We start from the raw sequence: 12,638 nt of genomic DNA on the forward strand, positions 1-12,638 counted from the left end.
CGCCTGTTTTAGGAATAAAAAGGTGGGAATCACCATGGCAACTGGTGATTCAGCATTTCTGTGTCCATGCAACTTTTCAGCAAGATGTAAGGGTTAATTTTAAGTAAATGATTCCTTAATAGTGAAACTTGAGTCATTTTTCCATGTTGCCAGTGGAACTGGTACGTCTTCAAATCAATATTAATAAATGATTCACTGAAAACAAGCTCTTGAATCTTGCTGATAAGTTACATGAAAGTTAGTTTTGTCTTATTTCAAGAAACTGCACCAAAATACTTGGTAATATTTCAACTTTTTCTAATTTTTCTTTTCGATTGTTTCCCTTGATAATGTTTTTGAGTATTACTTTTCACATTTATCGTCTATATTTTCTTCTAATATCTAGAAAATGTTCTGCATGTTTTTGAGGAAGTATTCAGTTAAGACAGGATGTTAAAATCAATGTTTTCAGACGTATTTAGTTTTTGTGAGCAGTAAAATCTCAAACACTCTTTTTAATTTGAAGCAATGCTCTGCAGAAACATGTTTTATTTAAGTCAGTGATGGTTTGTGACAGGTAAATTCAGAAAGCGCAGCTCTTCTGTAGCTAATAACTAAAAAATGCAGATTTCTCCATGCATTTGGACTCAACGTTTTGCTGCTCACATCCATCCAAGAGCAAAGAGAAAGAGAAGCAGCAACTTAAGAGCAGAACCACATCCGGGATTCAGTTTAAACCTTCCTCTCTGCCTCATCATCCTCACACACACACAGACGTGTTTATATGGCTCATGTTTAATACGCTGCTGCTCTGTCTCTTTGTCTTTATGTTATGCCATTAATTACATCTGACACTGCCTCGTGTGTGTATGTGTGTGTGTGTCACTGCAATATGTCCCTGCAGGCCTGGAGTAGGAAAAGTGAGGTTCAAAGACCCCCTGCCAGAATGCTAAATCAATATTAATACATGCTCACACACGTGCACGCTCACACACTCGTAACAGAGAGGTGTCAGCGCAGTGGTTAGAGGGGATTGTTTCCTGTCTCTCTGGAGCGCTCCGTCGTTTCCATCATCAAGGCTCGTCTCTCTGCCGCCGCTCCGCTCCTTCCCAGTCATACCTCTGCACACGCAAAGCTTCATGCTGTTGCTGTGCTTTTTTAGGGAAACAAATCTTAATCAACAGATTCTTGTTTTAAAAACGGGACATAACACTCGTTTATGGGACGCTTGATGCGTTTTTACTAGCATTTTTTCTCTAATTTTCTTTGCCTCACTAAACCCCAAATGAAATGATCAATTGTTTAAATTGGGTCGTAAAAGCAAAACCACAAAATCTCACCAAGTAATTTTTGTCTAGTTTCTAGAGCAAATGTCTTGGTCCACTTCAAATAAGATAAAACAAACATGCAAAGTAACTTCATCAAGAAATAAGAGCTTGTTTCAACGATTCCTTATTCTAGACAACAGAACAAGTACGTCTTCATCAATATAAAAGAATTATTGACTTAGTAGAAGACTATTCATTCATCTTGTTGAAAAGTTAAAGTTAGTTTTGTCTTATTTCAAGTGAACTAAGATATTTGCAGTAGAAACAGGACAAAAATACTTGGTAAAATTTTGTATTTTTGCAGCCTTCGTTTATGTTTAGTTCTGCAATATTTGGCCATAAACCGTCTCAGTGCTGCCCTCTTTAGGTTTCAAATTGGTTACAACAGTACAGCTTGGTTAGTGCCACCATCTCACAGCCCAACGTTAAGAATTTTAATTTTAAACTCAGAATTCCGACTCTTTTATCCCCTCAGTGTTTGAACCTGCTGTGGTCGTAGCATGACGCTCAGGAAGAGCGCGGCAAACGTCACGGTCAGACAGCAGGGAAGCTCGTCCCGTCAGGCCATCGGTTTGCGAAACAACAGACACAAAAAAAAGCTCCTAAAAGCGCACGCGGGGTCAGAGTGGCACCCCTGGACTGCGCACAGAGTAAAAGGTCTGTGGGGTGAAAATGATCCCATCTCTTCAGGCTGTGGTAGGGTTAAACCGTTTCTGCACCATCAGGCAGATTTCAGTGTGTATACATCCCAAAAAGTTGTGTGATTATTTTCATATGCTAAGAACATAATGGATATAGATCTAACCAAAGAATGTTTGGTTATTTAAGAGAATTTTGACATGAGTGAAAAAGAATTACAGTTCTTAAAAAACAAATCCAAAATTCAGAGAATCTTTTTACTTGATCTGTGATAATTTGCCTTAATTACCAATAGAAAGTTCCCATTTACATCAAACCCCTGTGCTGGGGGCCACATTTAAACAAGGAAGAAAGTCAGAGGCCAAACAATGTCAGTCCAGTGTCCACAAAAGGGCCCCAGGCCACATGTTGGACACCCCTGGTTCTGCTAGTGGAGTGTCTCTCAATCAGTGATGAAACGTAAAGGAGGGAAGCGACTTCAGAGCGAAGCATAGGCTGTAATTAGGATCGTTGTGTTGAGCTTGGCCAGCATGTTGGTGTCTGTGTGTGTGTGTGTGTGTGTGTGTGCGTGTGTGTGTGTGTGTGTATGGGGGGCGGAGGTGACAACATAACACTCCGCTCTTTTGTTCAGCCAACAATGAATCATTGTTAACAATTATGAGCTGATGCGAATCATGCATGCACACTTGTTCACATTAACTGAAGCATAGCGACACACACACACACACACACACACACACACCCACACACACCCACACGCGCACACACACACACACACACACACACACAAACACGCATGTGAAAATAATTGAGTAATTTGCAGCCACGTCAACAGCTGGAGGTGAAGGCGCGCCTCTCGTCTCTGCCTACGCCGCTTTAATTGGCTCTCCAGCCATCCATGCTCGACCAAACATCGTCTCATGGCTCGTTTCACGAGATGTTCTGTCTGCGCCGCCTCTCTTTGTCCTTTCGTCACTTTTAAACATCAAAATAACATCTGTTGGCCTCTGAACAAACACACCTGACAGACCCAGCTGATGTCTGGACAAACTCCACCTTTACCGACCGTAAACGGTAAAAAAAAAACAAAAAACAAAAGAAGAAGAAGCTACAAGTGAAGTGGCAGAGTGAAGCACATCTGGTTGTGGAGCGCTCTCTCTGCTCCAGATGTGTGTTTTTTAGCGCCGCGGGCTGCGTCACACCTGGACACCGCAGACGCGCACAACAACAACAACAACAAGCGATCCATGTCGCCCCGTAAACATGACAAATCTGGGAGTCAGGCGCTCTGACACGGCTAAATCCTGTCATGTTTGGATCATATTCACAACCAAGCTAGGAGATGATTTCATGTCTAAATATACACCGTTTCGCCCCCCACAACCATCCATTTCCGACCTTTTTTTTTTAACCGTGCAGGCGGGGGGAAGCTCTACCTGCGCGGCCCCAGGAAGCAAAAAGCTGAGGACCCTCCTAATGACTTAATTGAGCTAATTAACAATGATAAGACATCCAATCAGCACGCTGGCTTCCTGAAGGCTCTTGTTAGGAGCTAATTAAAGAACCAATCACAGCAGGGTGAGCGTGTCACACTGTGTCACAGTGAACAAGCTAGAGATGGAAAACAACATTTCTGTGCAACACTTTGCTTGTGATCGTTTAAGAGTGTAGACCTCAGGGGTCCTGTGTGCAACGCTTGTTCAAGTTTTTCAAATTAAAATCACCAGAAATGTTGATGTTCTTTACATGCGTCTACTTTAAATGGGCGGTTTTTGTATTTTCCAGACACAAAGCACCTTTTTATAGCACAATAAAGTAACTACAGCTGTGATTCCCAGAGCGATGCACTGATCCACTTTTTCACGTCCAATGCCAATACCAATATCTGAGGTTTAGTATCGGCCGATACAAATCTGATTCAGATAAACAGCTGAATTTAATTCTTTTTTTAAAAAAACATAAACATACTGAATTACAAATATATTTGATAACTCTGCACTCTCCACTGACCATATAATTGCGCAATTTTGAAACCTCACATTTTTTGATAAAAAGTTTTTGCTCTAGGATGAGTTAGTTTTTCAGCCATACAGAAATTTGTTTATTTCGCAAAAATGCATTGGGGACACTGCATATTAGTCATGGTCAACAACTGGATGTTACTACTGGCGAAAAAGACAAAGAAGACGACAGGAAGTGGTAGGAGAACGATGACTTTCATGACTTATCACGTGAACAAACTTATTCACGTGTGATTTTAACTGAGAATCTTGATTTAAACCAACAATTCTTTAATATTTATGAAAAAGTTCAAGTTCCACTGGCAGATTATTTCAGTTGCAAAAAGACATTTTGCTCATTTTCTTGTAGAACCGTCACGTTTTCATCAACCATTATTAAGAATTATTTCCTCTAGACAAGCTCCTTTATCTAGCTGAAAAGTTACTTATAAGTTAATTTTGTCTTATTTCAAGTGTATCGGTAATAAGATATCTGCACTAGATTGTAGACCAAATTTAGTTGCACACTTACTACTAATCAAAGGAAACTCCAGTATTATTTTTAGATTTGATTTAAAGGAAATCAGTGTTTCGGGTGTTTTGCAGTTTTCTGAAAGTTGGACCGTTTCAGACCGTTTCTCTTCAGTCGGTTAACTATAATCTTGCTCCAAACATTTTTTTTTTCATCCCAGCTCTGTAATAATCCTGACAGAAACTCAGGCTTCATCCTTTCGGTAGCATCCTCTCCTCCCTCTCCTGTCTTCCCGGGGAAGCGTTCATGCAGAGAGGAGTCCTCCCTCCGTTTCTCTCTCAATCTGGGCTCCACGCTGCGCAGGTTTAATTGCAACAGCACCCTCGTGCGCCGGTTGGGCACCGTGGATGTGTGCTTGGAGAAGGAGGAAGAGGGAGTCCTCCTCAGAGTGTTCAAGGATAAGCGGCAGGGTGCCGGGTCGCCTTGCTCTCTCCTTTTCCACCTTGTTTTCCATTTCCTCTCCTCTTCCTCACTTCCACTAAACGAGGGTAGAAAATCTGTCTCTCCTCCAGCTTCTTTGTCTTTCCTGTAGCCTCTCACCTGACTCGCCCCCTCTCCTGGACCTACCTCCCATGATGCCCACGGAGACTTCCTGTCGGAGCGCCGCACTCCTCTCCTTAATCAGCTGTCAGATATCAAACACTCTGCAACCCACCGGGCCCTCCATAAACCAAACATCAGACCGGATCCAGGAAGCAGAGGTGCTCTGGATCACTTGGTCTCAGATCACGATTACGGAGTAAAGGTATGGCGGGGTAACAATTCACGACAAACACATGATCAATGTCAATTGACATGACACTGGCTCCACCTCCATACGGAAGAAGAGCAAACCTCCGACAAACAAACAGTGGAACTCAATGCGCTACCCAGTTTTTGAGTCATTTTTGCCTAATCAGCCAACATTGAGGCAAAGACAACAAGTCCTACATCAGGTCTGTACGGTTATTTGGGAAAACGAGAGAGAAATCAGCGTTAAAGTCCAAAGTCTCATTGGATGTGAGTGTGAACGTTGTGTCAAATGCATTTACACGCACAAAGAGGATGAGTCATGGCTTATATAATACCCACTTGTGAAAATCTGCCTTCAGGAAAAATGCTTAAAAATAAACATTAGCATAAACATTAAATGTAAATACTGCAGTTATCGCAGCACGTGTTTCAAGCTGCCATGGAGCTACCGTTGGAATTTACACATATAAAATCCAGCATAACTACCTTAACTTACGGATCTTTGATTTGATAATCCAAGGTCAATCAGCGTCGTTATGTGATGTTTACCACCAGTTACCTTCAAGGAGATGAACATGTGGTAGTTTGGACATGAGGTCGGCTGCAGGGCTTAATCCATGTCTTGTGTTATTCCAGACTCTGTTTGAGTTTTGGAAATGTAATAAACTATACTCCGCCATCTTAACGCTCTGGATAACGGCTGTTGGGATTTCATATTCCCCGCTGACCATGTCAGACAATGATTTTCTTTCTATTTTTCTCAAAATCTCTCTGACCGCAGCACATTAAGGGTGACGAATCCCATCGCTGGTCGGTGAATAGTTTTACATATTTTGCTCTTTGGGGGGGGGGCATAGCATGGAAAAGTTTGTGAACCCCTGTAATAAGATATGTACACTAAAATGTAGACCAGAAATACATGGTAAGATGTTGGGTTTTTACAGTGCAATCAAAACCTAATAGAATAAAACATTTTCCACAGCCAGGCATAAGGAAAATGATCCAGAATGATGGCTTTAATAAGTTCATACAACCTAAAATATTACCAGTCTCCATCTGAGTCCTGTTGGATGAATTAGAGACGATGTTTGGACGTGAAAACCCGGTCCGTGTGGGTTTCATCTGAGCTCTCAGCAGCTCCTCAGATCATGATGATGGAGAGTTGGTGTGTCTCTCCTAATGACAGCAAAACACTCGCCCACTCTGCTTGTCTGTCAGTGTTGTTTGCGCGCAGTCACGTCAGTGCGCGAGTGATTTATTAATTCATTCATCTCCTAATGTCCTGCAGCTGGGGGAGAAGCAGCCAGAGGAGGCGTAGAGAAGCGTTTGATGGGAGGAGGAAGAGGAGCTGGGAGAGATAATGAGAGCGGGAGAACCGACGGCTACGACAGAGAGACGAACGGGTGGTCCGAAGTGAGGGAAAGATGGAGGAAGCATCGTTTAATCACCTCTGCTTCGGCTGCTGTTTTCCAGGAACACAACACACACTTGTCTTAATGATTAGTCATTAACCAATGAACCCACTGGCAGACAGACAGGCAACAATAAATCTAACAAAGCCTTCATCGATGTCATGCAGGAATAAAAAATTATTTAAGAAAAAAAAAACACCTCCTCTGACCAAACACTGGCTTATAATTTCTGTGATGTTGGACAATAAGCAGCAGGGGAAATCCTCAGCAGGGACAGGAAGATGTGGAACAATTATTTCTGTTTTATCATCCTGAAACTTTTCTTTATCCAACTTTACGCAGAGATCCAGAGTTTCGACCAGCAACATGATCAGCAACTCAACAAAAGAGCAAAAAGCCAAGTTTTTAGGCAGCAGTTTGTCCCATCTGGGCACCTGTAGCAACACAGTAAAGGAGGAAGTGCTTTCAGTTGCTATAAATAGGAACATTACACTGCAAAAACACAAAATCTTAGCTATTTTTGGTTTATTTTCTAAAGCAGATATTTCATTGCACTTGAAATAAGACCAAATTAAATTACAAGTAACATTATAGCCAGAAGTAGGAGCTTGCTTTAAGAAAATAAATATTGATGAAAAAGTACTAGTTCCCCCGGCAGATTATTTAACTTATGATAAGACATTTCCTGTGTTAATAATGAAATGATCTGCCAGTGGAACAGCAACTGAAACATTTATTATATTTCCAGCTGCTGCGGTTCTCTTTCACACTGCACTGTGTCAAACAAACCTGTTCCCCTAATCACCTGTGGGGGCGCTGCTGCACTTAGAGCCACTGAAGGAAACGACACAAAAACCTCAGAAGAAGTCACTGAGTACGACTTCCTTTATTATGAAATGTAAAGAAAGGTGGAGTGGTATCAGACTTTAGTGGTTGTAGAATTTCTCAAGCCGTTTCTGCCCAGACTGCCGCATCTGTTTGGGTTGTATTTACCCAGAATGCCCTGCGCTGTAGTCCACTTCCTAAATGCATTCAAACCACACCAGAGTTAACTTCAACCGAACCGATTCCTAGTTTTGTAGGAGTTTGCTTTGGTCTGCATTAGAGTTTGATTAAAGTGAACTAAACATGGCTGGTGTGAATGCAACCTGAATTAATGAAACTATCCTGTGACTCAAGCCTTCACCTCTGATCAAAGTACCAAAAATATACATTTGAACTTCAAAACAGATGAGAAAGAATCATTTCTTCCATCTGAAACATGAGGGGAAGATTTCCAAGGCCTCGTTTCGGATTCTGAGCTGTTTGTTTTCTGATTCATCGGGAATCTGGCTCCATTGTCCTGTCTGACTACACAGGGTTTCCAGGCCAGCAGAGCAGGGGCCTGGTCCCAGCGGCCCACTCCCACTGAGCTGCAGCGATGCCAACACACACACACACACGTACACGCAAACACATTAGGAGTCTGAGTGAATGCAGAGAAGGAACCAGGGTCTAAAAAACGACGACACATGCAGCTCATAACCAGAACCTGAAAACCCGATCTGGGTCCGCAGCTGTCCCAACATCTGACCGAAACCGACACATGACTGACATCCGTGCAGAAACAACGAGCGATCTGTGGAAGCAGTCAAACAGAGAGAGTCGGAGGGAGGGAGGGAGGCGCTGCTGCAGCAAAGGGGCCCCTGGGGGCCCGTGGTGTGGGCTGGTCCATTCATAACCCGGCAGGGGGTGCATTCCTCCACCCCTGCGCTCTGACACATTAAAAACCAAAACATGTGGGCCAGTACAGCAGGATTACGTCGTCACGTTGTGGCTGTAGGTGGCTTTCTGCAGCTACAGGTGTGTGTGCTGCCAGGTGTGAGCTGGATTATTGCAGAGTGTGTGTGTAGATGTGTGTGTTTCTAGCGGTTAATCCACAGCAGCATGCTAACACAACCAGCTACACACCAGTGGCGGTGTGTGTCGGTGTGCGAAGCCGTGAAACCACACATGGGTAATCCATCCACCACCTCCCAGAGAGCGGGATGCAGCAGTGGAGAAGGTCGGAGAGGCGGATAAACTGAGAGACGAAGGAGGGAGGGAGACATGTTTACTTTAAACCAAACAGTTGAAACCAGTTTCTGTTAATACCTTTAAAGCCCATTAAAAGGAAATATGCATCACTCTTAACTGGCCAACAGCTGTAATTCCAGTCAGACTTCCTCAGTGGAAAATTACAACCTTTCAACGAATCACACCTTCTAATAATGAGGCCATTTTATTACCGCTTCCTGTTTCCATCAGCCTGCTACGGCACTTCTATGGGAATAAAAGGTCTGAAATCCACTTACAGAAGTATTTCCTCTCTGCTCTGCCTCACATCATCAAAGTTTCTTTGGTTAATCGCCCATGAGGCACAACGCCACCCTGGTTTGGCGAGGACAATTTGCTGTTTTCTATGAGTGTTAGACCAGAGCTGGTCTAATTTGGGTTCGTTAAAACCTGCACAAGATGAGACTACTTACAGGAACACATTGTACTAAAGTTTGTTTGCTGTAATTTTTACGGTGGTCAACAAGGGCAAACGTGCAAAAAATGGCAAAACGTGCCACAAACACATGAATGTTGGTAAAACTCAAAGGTAACAATAAACAAATGCACACTACGGTGAACTGCTGCAGAAGATCCTTCCTGTGCAGAAGGAAGGATCTTCCTTCTGCACAGTATCTTTGAAGAAACTTGGATGAGTTTCTTAACAACTCTGAAGAAACTTGGATAATATGAGAACATTTAACTTCTCTTTTGGATTAATAAAGTATATTTGAATTGAATTTAAGCTAACATGCTAACTAGATTTAACAAAGTACTCAGGCACTTGTTAGGAGAGTAAATGAGACTCTGTTCTGTGATCATCTTTACAAATTCAAAAAGAGACAGAGAGTCAACTGTTTACTGGAAGAGACGAGTTCACTAACAGGTTAGCAAAGTTCCAAACCATTGCTAACAGGTTAGCATAGATGCTATGTAGAGGTGTGCCGATCGATCGGCCATCGATCATAATCGGCCGATTTCCGTGAAAAAGTGTATGATCAGTGATCGGCGATCATTGGCTCTTGTTGCCGATCACACAAACCGATCAGCTGCATCTCATTTGGCAGCCTGCCTGTGCAGCTGGTCTCCTCTTTCCTTCACACTGCACAAACGCACAGCAACAAATCCTAAGTGATGTGGAACTATAACGCACTGAGTGAATGGGGACGTTTGCGTGTTGAAGTGGAAAATTGAAGCACGTCAAAAAGCATCAACACAACGAAGCTAATATGACATAAAAACAATGCCATACTTGACGGAGTTTGGCTACATCGAGGCTCACTGCAGTAAAAAAGACATATGGAGGATCAGATAGCAGGTAAAGCAGCGCACAGCTACAAACACTCACCCGGATTAGCATGACGGTCAGAAAGCTAAACAAATAACCCGCAAAATTATTTAAGTCTTCGAGCTGCGATGTAAGACGCTGGTTCTGCTCTCGCTGTTGAACCGCTGCTACGCTACAGGTAGTAATATTTCACAGACGGAGCGCCGCTTCTGCTCCACCTGGTAGTGACTCTCACACCGAACCTCTGCTTAAAGCTGCAGCATCTAACCTAAAAAAATACATTTTACATACATATTAAAACTTTCACTGTCCTAACATGAGACAGATAATCTCTGAAAAAATAATCGATCTCCTCCCTGCTCTGCATAATTACTCCACTCAGTCAGAAACAGCCACTCAGAACTAGCAGTAATCAGCTAGCCGCCATGCTAACAGGAAGTTTTCATTCAGTAACTCAGGATTGTTTATTGTAATGGATCCTGTTTTTGCCTTTGAATGTTAAGTTTTATACTTTAATTTTTTGGGAATGTTGAGAGGTTTTATTTAGGCTCTTTGCATTATTTAGCCTCTTCATAGCCTTCATATGTTATCAGTAGGGCTGTTGTAAACGATTATTTTAGTAATCGAGTAATCTATAGATTTTTCTTACAATTAATCGAGTAATCGGATAAAAACAATTATGAAATAAAATATTGGTAAATCTTCCATAACACTAGTATTACTATCGGATATCAACATCAGTCTATTTTTTCCACATTTGAGCTTCCCTACCAGTTACTTTTTGTAGACCGGGGGAGCAATACGGGATATTTACGGCTCCTCCGTTCAGAAACTCATCTACCAGCCATGTTCCGCCTCCCGTTTGTTCAGACCGGGATGATATAAGTTTATTGTGCGGTTCGTCCGTAAAGCTGCTCTTACCCTGTAAGCATCAACCCTCAGCCGCCCGCCGTGTTCAGTCTCTCCGCTCACCTGTATAAATCCTCCTCAGCTTCTTCCCGCCGTTCAACCAGCAGCTCCGGAGCAGAAAGGCTGCGGAACTCCCGGCATCGCGCCGGTCATTTTAAGGATGTTTATTGGTCACAAAAACGATGAAAACCCGGAATTATCACCAATCAGTAAAATCCCCGCGGGCCGAACTTGAAGATGGGACTTTATGCCGCTAACACGTAGCTTCTGTCAACAACTCAGAGGCGGAAGTCAGAGCTCCGCGCAACGCAAATAATGTTCCGGCTGAAACACAGTGCGCTAAATGGTAAAGCATAAATTAACGAAGCTTCGAGGCAGGTCAATTTTCCTCAAGGAATTTTAATAATCGAGGTACTCGAATCACTCGAGGAATCGTTTCAGCCCTAGTTATCAGTCTGTTAAAGATAGTATTACTGATAGCAGTACAATTTGCACAATGCCTGTTTTGTTTGTTTTCTTGGAAAAAGTTATTAAAAACAAGTTTTTGTCAGAATTAAGGTGAATTCATGGTTCCTTTTTCCACATAATGTGTGGTAGTGTTTATGATAAAAAAAAATAATTATGTGATCGAATCGGTGATCGGCCGTGATCGGCCCTCATGGGTGATCGGAATCGGCAGGAAAAAATCTGATCGGCACATCTCTAATGCCATGATATGATGCCATATCTCCAAGTCATTGCTAAAAACTTAGCATAGCTCCACATCGGTTCTGAAGGGTAAACATAGCTTCAAGTCAGTTCAGACAGGTTAGCGTAGCTTCAAACTGGTTCTTGGAAAAAGAAGCAATTTTTAAATAAAAATTGTTAAAAAATCACCTCAAGAACAACTACTACAAGATTCCCAAAGTTGACGTTTTTCTTCTTCATAATACCTGGGTTTTACTAGTACACTGAGTTTCTGTGTCATTGCTTCAGTGGCAGGGACTGTGGAGGCATGAACGACTATTTTAGGTAACAAAATATGTTTAAATATGAACAATTAAAAGGAATAAAAGCATAAATCTGGACTGGTCTAATAGGTAACAAAGTCTTTAATAAGTGAAAGTGACAAACATGGTGCCAGAATAACATTTAAAGAGACGAACGTTAAGGTTTTTCATGTTTAGCTTCACAGAGTACGAGTTAATCTGCAGGTGATGCAGGATTTTAAGATGATTCAAGTGAAAACAGTGAGAGTCATGTTAGATAAGAACATCTGCTCAGTGCTAGACCTTTAATGTAAATGCAAGAGTAATGAGAAAGAAGAGAGACGTCTGCTGAGAGGGAGAGCGGAGGGAGGGGAGGGGCGGGAGCTTAGAGCCGTAATTTAACAAGAGAATAGATAGAGGAGTGATGGAGGGATGGAGCGAGGATGGAAGGGTGGGAGGACCAGAGGGGAACCTGATGAAGGGACGACATGGGGGGGCTCGAGATCTAAGACGCAGCACTCCTCCCTGCACTCCTAACTAGGAAAAGAGGGATTTGCTCTCCATAGGAGGGATGGAGAGATGGAGGGAGGAGAAATGAGGAGAACAGGAGGACCACTGAGAGGGAGGGAGGACTGGGGATAAAGGCAAAACAGATCAAGACGGAGAAGAAAAAAGAACGGGGATGTATCATAAAAATCATTCCTGCCAAGCTCATCCAGTGACTGACGCTCAGGAGGATGTTTTAATGCAGAGAAACGTCGTTTTCACAAAACACTTT

The 12,638-nt window shown here is 42.6% G+C and overlaps 1 protein-coding gene across 4 annotated transcripts in view; it reads right to left on the reverse strand.

Moving 5' to 3' along the window:
- The window catches only part of znf423 (zinc finger protein 423), a 188,404-nt gene that overhangs the window by 38,203 nt on the left and 137,563 nt on the right, over positions 1–12,638 (reverse strand). The window lies entirely within an intron of this gene.

Source organism: Poecilia reticulata, chromosome 6 (assembly GCF_904066995.2).
Source record: "Poecilia reticulata chromosome 6, P_reticulata-male-v2, whole genome shotgun sequence".
Classification (NCBI taxonomy): Eukaryota; Metazoa; Chordata; class Actinopteri; order Cyprinodontiformes; family Poeciliidae; genus Poecilia; species Poecilia reticulata.